This window comes from Somniosus microcephalus, chromosome 4, assembly GCF_052327205.1.
Source record: "Somniosus microcephalus isolate GS21.2 chromosome 4, FLI_Smic_1.0, whole genome shotgun sequence".
NCBI classification, from domain to species: domain Eukaryota; kingdom Metazoa; phylum Chordata; class Chondrichthyes; order Squaliformes; family Somniosidae; genus Somniosus; species Somniosus microcephalus.
In genome coordinates, this window is record NC_140990.1 from 239,381,656 (window position 1) to 239,396,375 (window position 14,720).

The window sequence follows — 14,720 nt, forward strand, 5'->3', positions numbered from 1 at the left end:
GGGCTTTTAACAACGAGTAGACGCGTGTCGAAATAAAACGTTCCCAAACGTAGCTTTGTCCTTTAAACTGTTTACTATAACACTTTACGAACAGAATTACAAAGCAAACACGTATAAATGAACACGGTCAAAAACTGTATTGCTCCAAACCTCACAACTTCTGCCTCCTTCAGCCACGTGGAGTTTAAACTGTAAAATGGCTGCATACCATTGTGGCAAGAATGAAGGGGGTGTCTCGGACTATACTACTGGAGCAAGAAAATAGGGGGTTTCTTAATACAATAAGTCAATCAGGTAAATTAACTGTATTATGCTATTTAACCAATATTTTAAAGTATTTTCTTAAGCTTTTATGGGTCTTACATTCCGGCCCCTAATTGACTAGGCACATGAAGCGTATCAATTACTCAAACATTAAGAGTCATAAACTAATGAGTTCAACATATTTACAATATAAGTGTCCACTTTTTTCGTTCAGGAACTTTTCACGCTGCTTCTTGTAGCAGGCAGAGCTTTGTGATCGGTCTTTCCAGGGTACTGGTCTTGGTTTGCAAACAAACGCGACGAACGACGCCTCTGGAGTCTGGCATGGTCTTAATTATTTTTCCCATCAACCAAGAATTTCTAGGGGCTGAATCATCCACGATTAAGACAATGTCTCCGACAATGAAGTTCCTCTTTATTTTGGACCATTTTTGACGCTCCTGTAGCAGGGGTAAGTATTCTCCTGTCCATCTGGTCCAGAAAAGGTCTGACATATACTGAACTTGCCTCCACTTCCGACGGGCATACAGATCTTCCTTTTTGAAGACTCCCGGGGGCATGGCTGGCTGTGTTTTCAACAACAACAGGTGGTTCGGAGTCAGGGCTTCGAGGTCATTGGGATCATCTGATGTCTTAGTTATCGGTCGGTCATTAATGATGGCTTCGACCTCGCACAGAACGGTTTGGAGTCCCTCGTCGTCGAGCGCTTGCTGCTTCAGTACAGAACTGAGTAGTTTTCTTACGGTGCGTATCTGTCTTTCCCAGACACCTCCATGGTGGGATGCAGCCGGAGGATTGAAGATCCACTTAATTCCTGTTTGCATCATGGCTTCCTGTATTTTAAGCCGATTCTAACCTTCAATAGCTTCCCGTAGTTCTCTCTCCGCTCCTACGAAATTAGTGCCATTATCAGAACGCATAATGGACACCTGACCTCTTCTACAGACAAAGCGCCGCAAGGCGTTAATACAGGAATCAGTGTCAAGCGTGTGTGCCACCTCAATATGAACTGCTCTGATGGTCAAACAAGTGAAAAGCACACCATATCTCTTGACAAGGCTCCGTCCTCGCTTTACCTCGAAAGGCCCGAAATAGTCCACCCCTACGTTTGTAAATGGGGGCTTGTCTGGTAACAAACGGTCTTCAGGCAGGTCTGCCATTTTCTGCTCCCCAGCTCTAGCGTGTAACCGTCTGCAAACAATGCATTCAGAGAGTATTTTTCTTATTACAGAATTAGCTCCTGGAATCCAGTATCTTTGTCTTAGCTTCGCAAGCACGTGATTCCTCCCACTGTGTCCAATACTCTGGTGTATATGCTGAAGAATGAGAGTGGCAACCCGGAGGTCCTTAGAAAGGATAGCAGGATGCTTGGCCTCCTCTGGCATAGCAGATTTGTTTAGTCTCCCTCCCACCCTCAGTACTCCATCTTGCAGTGTAGGGTCCAGCTTGTAGATATGACTACCTTTCTTGATTGGAGTATTTCGCTGTAAAGCTTCGATTTCTTCTGGGTATCTTTGTCTTTGACTGAAGCAAACTATCTCCATCTCAGCCTTGGCCAAATCCTCCACGGTCAATGAATTCTTACCCAATGTGGTCTTGTGCTGATGCATATACTGCTGTAGAAGCATTCTCTGCTTATCGGGGTTACTTTCAGACTGACTGATAGTGGCTCGGTACTCTTTTCTCTTACCGCTCAGGTGTAGCAGCAACTCTTTCAACCTTAGAAACCATGCAACTGCTTTCCTCAACCGGTGCCATCCTGAGAAGTGGTTAACAAGCTTGTTCACTGTGTCAAAGTTCTCTTTCGTAGTTATGAGATTTACTGTGACTGATCTCTTGACTTCGACGTCGTCTTCAGCAATCTGACTTGGCATATCTGGTCTTTCTGGCCATGATCTCTCTGTTTCCAGCAGATAACTTGGGCCTTGTATCCAAGTTTCACTCCTCATGAAGTTTTCAGCCTTCAATCCCCGTGAGGCTTGATCTGCTGGGTTTAATGAGGTGTTTACATACCTCCATTGAGATGGTTGTGTAGCTTCTCTAATGGATGAGATTCTGTTTGCTACGAAGGTCTTGAAGCGTATCTTCTCATTCTCTATATACTTCAGCACCGTCGTGCTATCTGTCCAGAAGACAGATTCTTCTAGTGGGAGCTGTAACTCTTTCCGCATCACCTGGTCAACTTTAACTGCAACAACCACTGCCGTCAACTCCAGTCTCGGGATGGTGGCCTGCTTCAGCGGAGCTACCCTGGATTTCCCCATGAGGAAGGCACAATGTTTCTGGCCCTGTTGATTTGTCAGCAAGAGGTAAGTAGCCGTGCCATAGCCGTCCTCACTGGCGTCCGAGAAATGATGTAGTTGAGCCGTCTTTGTAACTCCAAAACTCACGGGCTTGATGCATCTACTGACGTTGAAGCTAGAAAGTTGTTGCAAATCTGTCAACCATCTGTGCCATCTCTGAGCTTGACCTTCTGGGATATCTTCATCCCATCCTCTCGTGTCTCTACACAGCTCTCGTAGCATCAGCTTCACCGGCAGAATGAGTGGTGCCAGGAATCCAAGAGGGTCGTAGATGGAACTCGCCACGGAGCGAATCCCTCGTCTTGTGGATGGTCTTTCGTTCACCATTATCCTGAAGTTGAACGTGTCTGACTCAATGCACCATTGTACACCAAGAGCTCTCTCGATAGGAAGGACATCGTGGCTCAGGTCCAGATCTTTGACTTCAGTGGCTCTTTCCTTTTCTGGGATAGAAGCTAGAACTGCTCTGCTGTTGCTTATCCACTTAGTCAGATGGAATCCTCCATTCGAACACAGAGTTCTAAGGTCTCTTGACAGTGCGATGGCATCGTCTTCTGTTGACACGGACTTCAGACAGTCATTGACATAAAAGTTTCTGAAGATTGTCTCCACAGCCTCTGATGGTGCTTTGCCATCTTCTGCAGTTTTTCTGAGAGCGTAGCTTGCACAGCTGGGAGATGATGTGGCTCCGAACAAGTGTACGGCCATTCTACATTCCACCATCGCTTGACTAACGTCGCCATCTGGCCACCAAAGGAAACACAGAAGATCAGCATCTTCATCAGGGATTCTGACTTGGTAGAACATTGATTCTATGTCTGCCATCATGGCAACGAGCTCTTGTCTAAACCTAGTCAAGATGCCAATGAGGGTATTAGTAAGATCAGGACCTTGAAGCAGCTGGTCATTCAGTGAAGTTCCTCTGAATGAGGCGGCGCAGTCAAACACTACACGGATCTTTTTCTTCTTTGGGTGATACACACCGTGATGAGGAATGTACCAGACCCTTCCATCGTCTCTGTTCAACTGTTCCTCGGGCACTTTTACAGCATAGCCTTTCGCTATGATGTTTCTCATGAAGCCTTTGTAGTCTTCGTGAAAGTCGGGGTTCTTGTTCAGCTTTCTCTTTAGACTGATGGCGCGTTGCTCTGCTATGCAGCGATTGTTCGGCATCTTCGCGGTCTGTCTTCTCAGTGGCAAACCAATGTGATAGTGGCCATCAATGAACTGTGTAGACCTTGTCATCAAATCCATGAACTGGTGGTCTTCTTGTGACATCTCTGTCTTTTCCTCACAGCTGCGTTCTGAAAAGTCTGCATTGAACTGCTGTATCAACAGCTCTTCAATGCTTGCGATAGAGATGCGATTAACTGTGACATTTTGTCGTTCCTCCTTGTTCGACTTGTTGCCATCATCTCTCCTTACCGGTCCATTGACTACCCATCCAAGGGCTGTCCTGACGGCGTAGGGTCCGTCATCCTTGCTGTTTATCACCTGCCATGGCTCCATAGTTTTGTAGGCATTGGTTCCAATTAATAGGCCAATTTCTGCTTCAATGTATGGGAGACGCACCTTTTCTAGGTAAGGCCATCTATCCACATCCTTCTGCAGGGCTAAGTTCCCTATTCTAACAGGAATCTCCCTGTGTGTGAAAACATTAGGCAGGTCTATGAAGTCCTTCTCTTCAAGTCCACACACTTCTAAGTCTGACAGGATATAACTTTGCATTGACTTCTCATGACCCATGGTGCGTAATAGGATTTCTGTTCTTCTGCCTCCAACGTTCAGCTGTCGCATGAGTGATTCTGTGCAGAACGTTGCTGAACTACCTGGATCCATGAAGGCGTAAGTCTCCACAAGCTTCTCGCTCCTCTTAGACTTGATCTTTACTGGTACGATGGCAAGAATACAATCACTGTCACCGGCCCCAGTGAGTCCACAAGTCTCTGGTTCTAGCGACACCAGGGCACTTGAAACAACCTTCTCGTCGGTATTGTTTTCTTCACTCTTCTTAGAGACTTGTTCTTCTTTATGGATATGCAGCAGACTGGGATGTTTCCGAGTGCACTCTCTGCATGTTGTTCTTTGCTTACAGTTTCTACTCAGGTGCCCCTGAGAGAGACATCCAAAACATAGGCCGTTGTACTTCAGGAATTCGATTCTGTCCTTATGTGGCTGTGCTTTGATGTCGCTGCAGAAATCCAATGTATGATTCTTCTGGCAGAATAAGCATGGCTTCTGAAAGGCATTAGCAGGCGTCACTGTGCTGCTCTTTTTGGGAGATGAGTTCTGGGGCCTTTCTTCCTCGGCCTGAGTGACGATAGTTGCAAAGCTGCTTCCCCTGGAACCACCTTTCCTGAGAGTCTTTGATTCAACAGGCTTGGCTTTCACTCTTCCATCGGTGGTCGGGCTGGCGTCCTGGATGTTTCCAAACAATGGGTCCCTAGCAATTTTAGCCTGTTTGTCTATGAAATTCACTAAGTCTGCAAACCTGGCTCTACTTTTCCGTCTCTCCATTATCTCAAAGGCTGTTCTTCTCCATTGTTCTCTCATCCTGTAAGGAAGCTTAGAGATGATGATTCTCATAGTCGTAGGATTGTCCATCTCTTCCATGAATTCAACATCCTCCATGGTGTTGCGACATCCTATGAGGAAAAGAACATATGCGTTCAATGCCTCTCCGTCCTCCGATCTGATCTGTGGCCACTTGGTAGCCTTTTCAATATATGCAGTGGCTATCTTCAGCTCGTTACCATAGTGCTCCTGCAGCAACTTCCTGGCTTCTATGTATCCCCGGTCCGGTCTCATGTGTTCACAGCTTCTGACCAGGTCTTGTGGTTTACCACTGGTGTACTGTCCCAGGTAGTACAACTTATCACTGCTGCTCTGTTCTGGAGTCAATGGCTTGTTCAAAGGATCTGATGAAGGGCTTATACTTGAGTGGGTCGCCTTGGAACACTGGTATGTCTCTTTGAGGGAGTTGAAACAGATTCTGTTGTTTTACAAGCATCTCTGTAATTTCGTTCTGACGTTGCATCACTCGGTATAGGCTTCTCCCTGTGTCTTCAGGCCTCTGGTGGTCATCAGCAGGGTCTAGTCTAGACCGTCTGACGTCTGGGGTAGCATCACGTGCTCCTGTTAGTGGAGAGGCCACTCTTCCACGCTGTAATGCCAAGGGATTGCCTTCGGACTCTCTTGTAACTCTTGAAGGTGCCCTGGATCCAACTCTATGTGACAACATTGACTGGCAGTATTCGCTCCCGCCGTCCCGTGAGCCTTCATAATCTTCATACGTACTCAACCTGGCGTCTGAGACCGCGATAGCTGTTTTTATCTCCAGCTGTTCTTTCTTTGCCTGCACCTGGGCCTGTTGGGCCTGCAGTTGGGCCTCTTGGACCTGCAGTTGGGCCTCTTGGACCTGCAGTTGGGCCTCTTGGACCTGCAGTTGGGCCTCTTGGACCTGCAGTTGGGCCTCTTGGACCTGCAGTTGGGCCTCTTGGACCTGCAGTTGGGCCTCTTGGACCTGCAGTTGGGCCTCTTGGACCTGCAGTTGGGCCTCTTCCCATTCAAGAGCTTGCTTCTCTGCTAAAGATGCTGCACGCGCCATCAACGCCGCCCGTTCAACCTCCTCTCTCATGCGTCGCGACGAGCTTGTGGTAGAAGCGACTGACCTGCATCCAGAAACAGAGCTACCTTCTTTTCGATTTTTGCTCGGTCTGGCGGAAGTCTCTGAAATGCTATCATCTGGTCCGACTTCATCGTCAACTTTATCTTTCTCTGCTGTATCAGCATCTTGACGAATCTTTAACATCCACTGTTCTGTGGCCTTGATATAGTCCTTAATGCTGGTTGATTTAAGATCAAACCAGTTGTGCTGATCAGCGTTTCCCTCTTCTTCAGATAGAAGTGCTAATACATCTTCATTGAGTACATTAAATTCTTCATGCAGCTTGGAGAAATCGTAATACATTATGTCTTCAGCTTTCTTAATATTAGCATTATCTTCCATGAGACGATCAATTATCTTCATTTTTCCAGTTATCTGAGCTAATTTAGCCTTCCTTGCACCTATGCTTCTATGTAACTTCTCTTCCATTGCCTTTGGGGGGAGCTTTATTTCCCTCTTTTGGCCAGCAATCCTTCTGGCTAGGGGAAGCTCCTGGCTCCGCAAGGCCTCGGCCATTTAACCCGCAGCTCTTATTTAGCTTCTCAATAGAATGAACAAAGCAAGTAACAGTCACTGTACCTTCGCTTTCTTATATTGTCGTCTGGCTCCGTGACCATTCATGTATACGTTCGCCGACGATTCCGTCCTTTCCTTCTTAGGGAGCAAGTTTTTGACTAATGTAGTGGCGCTTCTTAGTTTCCAAACAGGCAGCCACTGAGCTGTGGGGCTTTTAACAACGAGTAGATGCGTGTCGAAATAAAACGTTCCCAAACGTAGCTTTGTCCTTTAAACTGTTTACTATAACACTTTACGAGCAGAATTACAAAGCAAACACGTATAAACGAACACGGTCAAAAACTGTATTGCTCCAAACCTCAACTTCTGCCTCCTTCAGCCACGTGGAGTTTAAACTGTAAAATGGCTGCATACCATGTGTGGCTTAGGGACTGTACCATTGTGGCAAGAATGAAGGGGGTGTCTCGGACTATACTACTGGAGCAAGAAAATAGGGGGTTTCTTAATACAATAAGTCAATCAGGTAAATTAACTGTATGATGCTATTTAACCAATATTTTAAAGTATTTTCTTAAGCTTTTATGGCTCTTACACTGGGTATTATGTAATGAGAAAGGATTAATTAGCAATCTTGTTCTAAGAGGCCCCTTGGGTCAGAGCGATCATAATATGATTGAATTCTTCATTAAGATGGAGAATGAAGTAGTTGACTCGGAGACTAGGGTCCTCAATTTAAATAAAGGAAACTATGATGGTCTGAGGAGCGAGTTGGGTAGGATTGATTGGGGAATGGCACTCAAAGGGTTGACGGTGGATAGGCAATGGCAAACATTCAAAGACCCAATGGATGAACTACAGAATTTGTTCATCCCAGTTTGGCATAAAAATAAAACAAAAAAGGTGACCCAACTGTGGCTAACAAGGGAAATTAGGGATAGCATAAGGTCCAAGGAGAGGGCATATAAATTGGCCAGAAAAAGCAATAATCCTGAGGATTGGGAGCAGTTTAGGATTCAACAAAGGAGGACAAAGGGATTAATTAAGAAAGGGAAAATAGAATGAGAGTAAGCTTGCAGAGAACATAAAAACTGACTGTAAAAGCTTTTGTAGATATGTGAAGAGAAAAAGATTGGTGAAGTCAAGCGTAGGTCCCTTGCAGTCAGAATCGGGGGAATTTATAATGGGGAACAAAGAAATGGCAGACCAACTAAATACATATTTTGGTTCTGTCTTCACAAAGGAGGACACAAATAACCTCCCAGAGATGCCGGGGAACATAGGGTCTGATGAAAGGGTGGAACTGAAAGAAATCAGTATTTGTAGGGAAATGGTGTTAGGAAAATTGATGGGACTGAAGGCCGATAAATCCCCAGGGCCTGATAATCTACATCCCAGGGTACTTAAGGAACTGGCCCTAGAAATAGTAGATGCATTGCTGGTCATCTTCCAGAACTCGATAGACTCTGGAACGGTACCCATGGATTGGCGGGTAGCTAATGTTACCCCACTATTCAAAAAAGGTGGTAGAGAAAAGGCGGGGAATTATAGACCGGTAGGCTTGACATCGGTAGTGGGGAAAATGCTAGAGTCCATTATAAAAGATGTAATAGCAGAGCACTTGGAAAGCAGTGACTGGATCGGACAAAGTCAACATGGATTTACAAAAGGTAAATCATGCTTGACTAATCTACTGGAATTTTTTGAGGATGTAACTGGTAAAATAGATAAGGGAGAACCAGTGGATGTGGTGTATTTGGACTTTCAGAAGGCTTTCGATAAGGTCCCGCATAAGAGATTAGCGTGCAAAATTAAGGCACATGGGATTGGGGGCAAGGTATTGACTTGGACAGAGAACTGGTTGGCGGACAGAAAGCAAACAGTTGGAATAAACGGGTCATTTTCCGAGTGGCAGGCAGTGACTAGTGAGGTACTGCAAGGATCGGTCCTAGGACCCCAGCTGTTCACAATATATATTAATGATCTGGACGAGGGAATTGGATGTAATATCTCCAAATTTGCAGACGACACAAAGCTGGGGGGGAGGGTATGCTGTGAGGAGGATGTCGTGAAACTCCAGCACGATTTGGACAGCTTGGGTGATTGGGCAGAAACATGGCAAATGCACTATAATGTGGGTAAATGTGAGGTTATCCACTTTGGTGGCAAAAACAGGAAGGCAGATTATTATTTGAATGGTAATAGATTGGGAGAAGGGGAAGTGCAAAGAGACCTGGGTGTTCTTGTACACCAGTCGCTGAAGGTAAGCATGCAGGTGCAGCAGGTGGTTAAGGCAAATGGTATGTTGGCCTTCGTTGCAAGAGGGTTCGAGTACAAGAACAAGGATGTCTTGCTGCAGTTGTACAGGGCCTTGGTGAGACCACACCTTGAGTATTGTGTGCAGTTTTGTTCGCCTTACCTGAGGAAGGACGTTCTTGCCATGGAAGGAATGCAGCGAAGATTCAGCAGGCTGATACCTGGGATGGCAGGAATGACGTATGAGGAGAGATTGTGTCGATTGGGCTTATACTCACTGGAGTTTAGAAGAATGAGAGGGGATCTCATCGAAACCTATAAAATTCTGTCAGGCCTGGACAGACTAGATGCAGGAAGGATGTTTCTGATGGCCGGGGAGTCCAGAACCAGGGGTCATAGTCTAAGGATAAGGGGTAAGCCATTTAGGACTGAAATGAGGAGGAATTTCTTCACCCAGAGAGTGGTGAACCTGTGGAATTCTCTGCCACAGAGGGCGGTGGAGGCCAGTTCATTAAGTATATTCAAGAAAGAGTTGGATATATTTCTTAAGGCTAAAGGGATCAAGGGATATGGGGAGAAGGCAGGGACCGGGTACTGAATTTGGATGATCAGCCATGATCTCATTGAATGGTGGAGCAGGCTCGAAGGGCCGAATGGCCTACTCCTGCTCCTATCTTCTATGTATCTATGTATCTATAGGGTGGATAAAGGGGAACCAGTGGACGTAATGTATTTAGACTTCCAAAAGGCATTTGACAAGGTGCCACACAAAAGATTATTGCTTAAGATAAAAAATCACGGGATTGGGGGTAATATTCTGGCATGGATAGAGGATTGGCTATCTAACAGAAGGCAGAGAGTTGGGATAAATGGTTCATTCTCAGACTAGCAATCAGTAACTAGTGGTGTTCCGCAGGGGTCAGTGCTGGGTCCCCAACTCTTTACAATCTATATTAACGATTTGAAGGAGGGGACCGAGTGTAACATATCAAAGTTTGCAGATGATACTAAGATGGGAGGGAAAGTAGTGAGTGAGGAGGACATAAAAAACCTGCAATGGGACATAGACAGGCTAATAAGTGGGCAGAGATTTGGCAGATGGAATACAATACTGGAAAGTGTGAGGTTATGCACTTTGGCAGGAAAAATCGTAGAGCAAGTTATTGGGGCAGAAATTCATCCCCAAACGCGTGAGTACGGAAGGGGTACTCACGCGTCTGGCCAGAGGAAATGCCGGTTTTCAGCATGCACAACGCATGCGCTGAAAACCGGCATTTCCTCTCCTCTAACCCAAGAGGTGAAGAGGCTAGCGCGTGCGCTGTAGGGGGCAGAGCGTGCGTCTTGGATTTCCTCTGTTTTGGGGGATTTGCGCATGTGTAAAGGCCTCCGGTCTTTACGCTTGTAAAAAGCACACGTAATTATTTATTTTTACAGGTAAGTGGTGTTTTAGTGTAATTTAGAATTTTTTTTCCCCACAGGTTTATTATTTTAAAGAATCTACAATAAGGTAAGTTTAGTTTTAGACCCTTTTTATTAAATATTTATTTTTTTCAACAAAAAAAAATTGTTTAAATTTTTTTTTGGACTTATTTATACTTAATTTAATGATTGGGATGTTTTTTAAATTTTTATTTAAAGTTTAAATAGTGTTTTGGGCCCCCGTAGTTTTCATGAGTTTGACAGTTCTCACTCTCAAACTCATGAATGAACCTTCCCCTCCCCTGATTGGTTGTACAGTGCTCACCTGATCCCAGCCGGCACATTGCACTAACTACGCCGCTGGATCAGGTAAGCACGGCGCGCTGACATCTGAACCGGGCCTGTGACAAGAAATGCAAGCAGGCCCGGGCTTCAGATGTCAGCGTGCAGGGTGAGTGCAGATCGGGGGCTTGCACCCGAGGGAAGCCCCCGACCCGAATTTTAGGCCCAATATCTTAATGGCAAGAAACTGGAAAGTACTGAAGTACAAAGGGATCTGGGGGTCCTGGTGCACGAAACTCAAAAGGTTAGTATGCAGGTGCAGCAAGTGATTAAGAAGGCCAATGGAATGTTGGCTTTCATTGCTAGGGGGATAGAATATAAAAATAGGGAGGTATTGCTTCAGTTGTACAAGGTATTGGTGAGACCGCACCTGGAATACTGCATACAGTTTTGGTGTCCATACTTAAGAAAAGACATACTTGCTCTCGAGTCAGTACAAAGAAGGTTCACTCAGTTAATCCCGGGGATGAGGGGATGGACATATGAGGAGAGGTTGAGTAGATTGGGACTCTACTCATTGGAGTTCAGAAGAATGAGAGGCGATCTTATTGAAACATGTAAGATTGTGAAGGGGTTGGATTGGGTGGATGCGGGGAGGATGTTCCCGATGATGGGTGAAACTAGAACTAGGGGGCATAGTCTTAGAATAAGGGGCTGCTCTTTCAAAACTGATGTAAGAAATCACACAACACCAGGTTATAGTCCAACAGCTTTATTTGAAATCACAAGCTTTCGGAGCGCTGCTCCTTCTTCAGGACCTGAAGAAGGAGCAGCGCTCCGAAAGCTTGTGATTTCAAATAAAGCTGTTGGACTATAACCTGGTGTTGTGTGATTTCTTACATTTGTCCACCCCAGTCCAACTCCGGCATCTCCACACCATGGCTACTTTCAAAACTGAGATGAGGAGGAACTACTTCACTCAGAGGGTGGTAGGTCCATGGAATATGCTGCCCCAAAAAGCTGTAGAAGCTACATCATTACATAAATTTAAAACAGAAATAGACAGTTTCCTAGAAGTAAAGGGAATTAAGGGTTACGGGGAGCGGGCAGGAATTTGGACATGAGTCTAGGTTCGGATCAGACATGGCCCTGTGGGTAGCGGAGCGGGCCCAGGGGCCGTGTAGCCTGATCCTGCTCCTATTTCATGTGTCTAATTCTGTTAGATTCAGGAGATGGTTCTGTGATAGTAGATTGGCGGTTAGGATCAGATCAGCCATGATCTTATTGAATGGCGGAGCAGGCTCGAGGGGCCGATTGGCCTACTCCTGCTCCTATTTCTTATGTTCTTATAAACTCCTGTCATCTGGGGCAGGGGCAGTTTGATACATAACTTAATGGTTCTGCAAGTATAACCCCAGTCCGTATAAGAGCTTGGACACATTCACATGTCCTGGATTTTCCACAGAACAGTACAAAACCAGAAACGTGATCTTTGGTTTTAAAACTTTAATGTGAAAGTGGAAACAAAATTAAACCTAAAGAGCAGTTATGGTACGTGGAAAATATTTTCTAGTTTTTTAAACATTGTTCCTTTATAACACTGAAGTAACAGTTTTTTTCCCTCTTTGTTTGAATTATTGAATTTTCAAGACTTTACTTTGCCATTCACATACATGTTTCCTGAAGCCATTGTATATTTTGATTACATAGTGCATGTAGAAAAAGTCATCATTCTGGACTGTTTATGGATTGCTTGTAGTTACGGAACTGTTTTCTCATTGTGGGAAGATGATTTGGGTGTTGGGGGAATCATAGAATCATAAAATCATAGAATGGTTACAGCACAAAAGACGGCCATTCAGCCCGTGTCGGCTCTCTGCAAGAGCACATCAACTAGTCCCATTCCCCTGCCCTTTCCCTGTAGCCCTGCAAATGTTTTTCTTTCAGGTACCTATCCAACTCCCTTTTGAATGCCGTGATTGAATGTGCCTCCACCACCCTTTCAGGCAGTGCATTCCAGATCCTAACCACTCACTGAGTAAAAAAGTTTTTTCTTATGTCGTTTTTGGTTCTTTTGCCAATCACCTTAAATCTGTGTCCTCTGGTTCTCGACCCTTCTGCCAATGGGAACAGTTTCTCTCTATCTACACTGTCCAGACCCCTCATGATTTTGAACACCTCTATCAAATCTCCTCTCAACCTTCTCTGCTCTAAGGAGAACAACTCCAGCTTCTCCAGTCTATCCACGGAACTGAAATCCCTCATCCCTGGAATCATTCTCGTCAATCTTTTCTGCACCCTTTCTAAGGCCTTCACATCCTTCCTAAAGTGCGGTGCCCAGGATTGTACACAATACTCCAGTTGAGGCCGAACCAGTGTTTTATACAGGTTCATCATAATTTCTACACTTTTGTACTCTATGCCTCTATTCATGAAGCCCAAGATCCCATAAGCTTTTTTAACCACTTTCTCAACCTGCCCTGCCGCCTTCTACGATTTGTGCACATATGCCCCTAGGTGTCTCTGTTTATGCACCCCCTTTAGAATTGTACCCTTTAGTTTATATTGCTTCTCCTCATTCTTTCTACCAAAATGTATCACTTCACACTTTTCTGCATTAAATTTCATCTGCCACATGTTCGCCCATTCCACCAGCCTCTCTATGTCCTCTTGCAGTCTATCACTATCCTCCTCACTGTTCTCTATACTTCCAAGTTTTGTGTCATCAGCAAATTTTTGAATTGTTCCCTGTACATCCATGTCCAAGTCATTAATATATAGCAAGAAAAGCAGTGGTCCTAGTACCGACCCCTGGGGAACACCACTGTATACTTTCCTCCAGTCCGAAAAACAACCATTCACCACTACTCTGTTTCCTGTCACTTAGCCAATTTTGTATCCATGCTGCCACTTTCCCTTTTATTCCATGGGCTTCAACTTTGCTGGCAAGCCTATTATGTGGCACTTTGTTGAACGCCTTTTGGAAATCCATATACACCACATCAACTGCATTGCCCTCATCAACCCTCTCTGTTACCTCATCAAAAAACTCGATCAAGTTGGTTAAACACGATTTGCCTTCAACAAATCCATGCTGGCTTTCCTTAATTAATCCACACTTGTCCAAGTGACTGTTAATTTTGTCCCTGATTATTGTTTCTAAAAGCTTCCCCACTACTGAGGTTAAACTGACTGGCCTGTAGTTGCTGGGTTTATCCTTACACCCTTTTTTGAACAAGGGTGCAACATTTGCAATTCTCCAATCCTCTGGCACCACCTCTGTTTCTAAGGAGGATTGGAAGATTATGGTCAGTACCTCCGCAATTTCTTCCTTCACTTTCCTCAGCATCCTTGGATGCATCCCATCCAGTCCCAGTGACTTATCTACTTTAAGTACAGCCAGCCTTTCTAGTATCTCATCTTTATCAATTCTTATCCCATCCAGTATCTCAGTATCTCCTCTAGCTCCTTTACTATGGCTATGGCAGCATCTTCTTCCTTGGTGAAGACAGATGCAAAGTACTCATTTAGTATCTCAGCCATATCCTCTGCCTCCATGTGTGGGTCTCCTTTTTGGTCCCTAATTGGCCCCACCCTTCCTCTTACTACCCGTTTACTATTTATATGCCTATAGAAGACTTTTGGATTACCTTTTATGTTAGCTGCCATTCTATTCTCATACCCTCTCTTTGCCTCTCTTATTTTCTTTTTCACTTCTCCTCTGAACTATCTATATTTAGCCTGATTCTCAGATGTATTCTCGACCTGACATCTGTCATACGCGCCCTTTTTCTGCTTTATCTTATTCTCTATCTCTTTCGTCATCCAGGGAGCTCTGACTTTCGTTGCTCTACCTTTCCCCCTAGTGGGAATGTACCTCAACTGTAACCGAACTATTTCCTCTTTAAAGGCAGCCCATTGTTCCACTACAGTTTTGCCTGCCAATCTTTGATTCCAATTTACCCAGGCCAGATCCGTTCTCATCCCACTGAAATTTGCCTTTACTCTAGTTTTCT

At 44.9% G+C, this 14,720-nt stretch overlaps 1 long non-coding RNA gene across 2 annotated transcripts in view; it reads right to left on the reverse strand.

Moving 5' to 3' along the window:
- The window catches only part of LOC147120292 (uncharacterized), a 199,630-nt gene that overhangs the window by 98,308 nt on the left and 86,602 nt on the right, over positions 1-14,720 (reverse strand). The gene's annotated exons all lie outside the window — the stretch shown is intronic.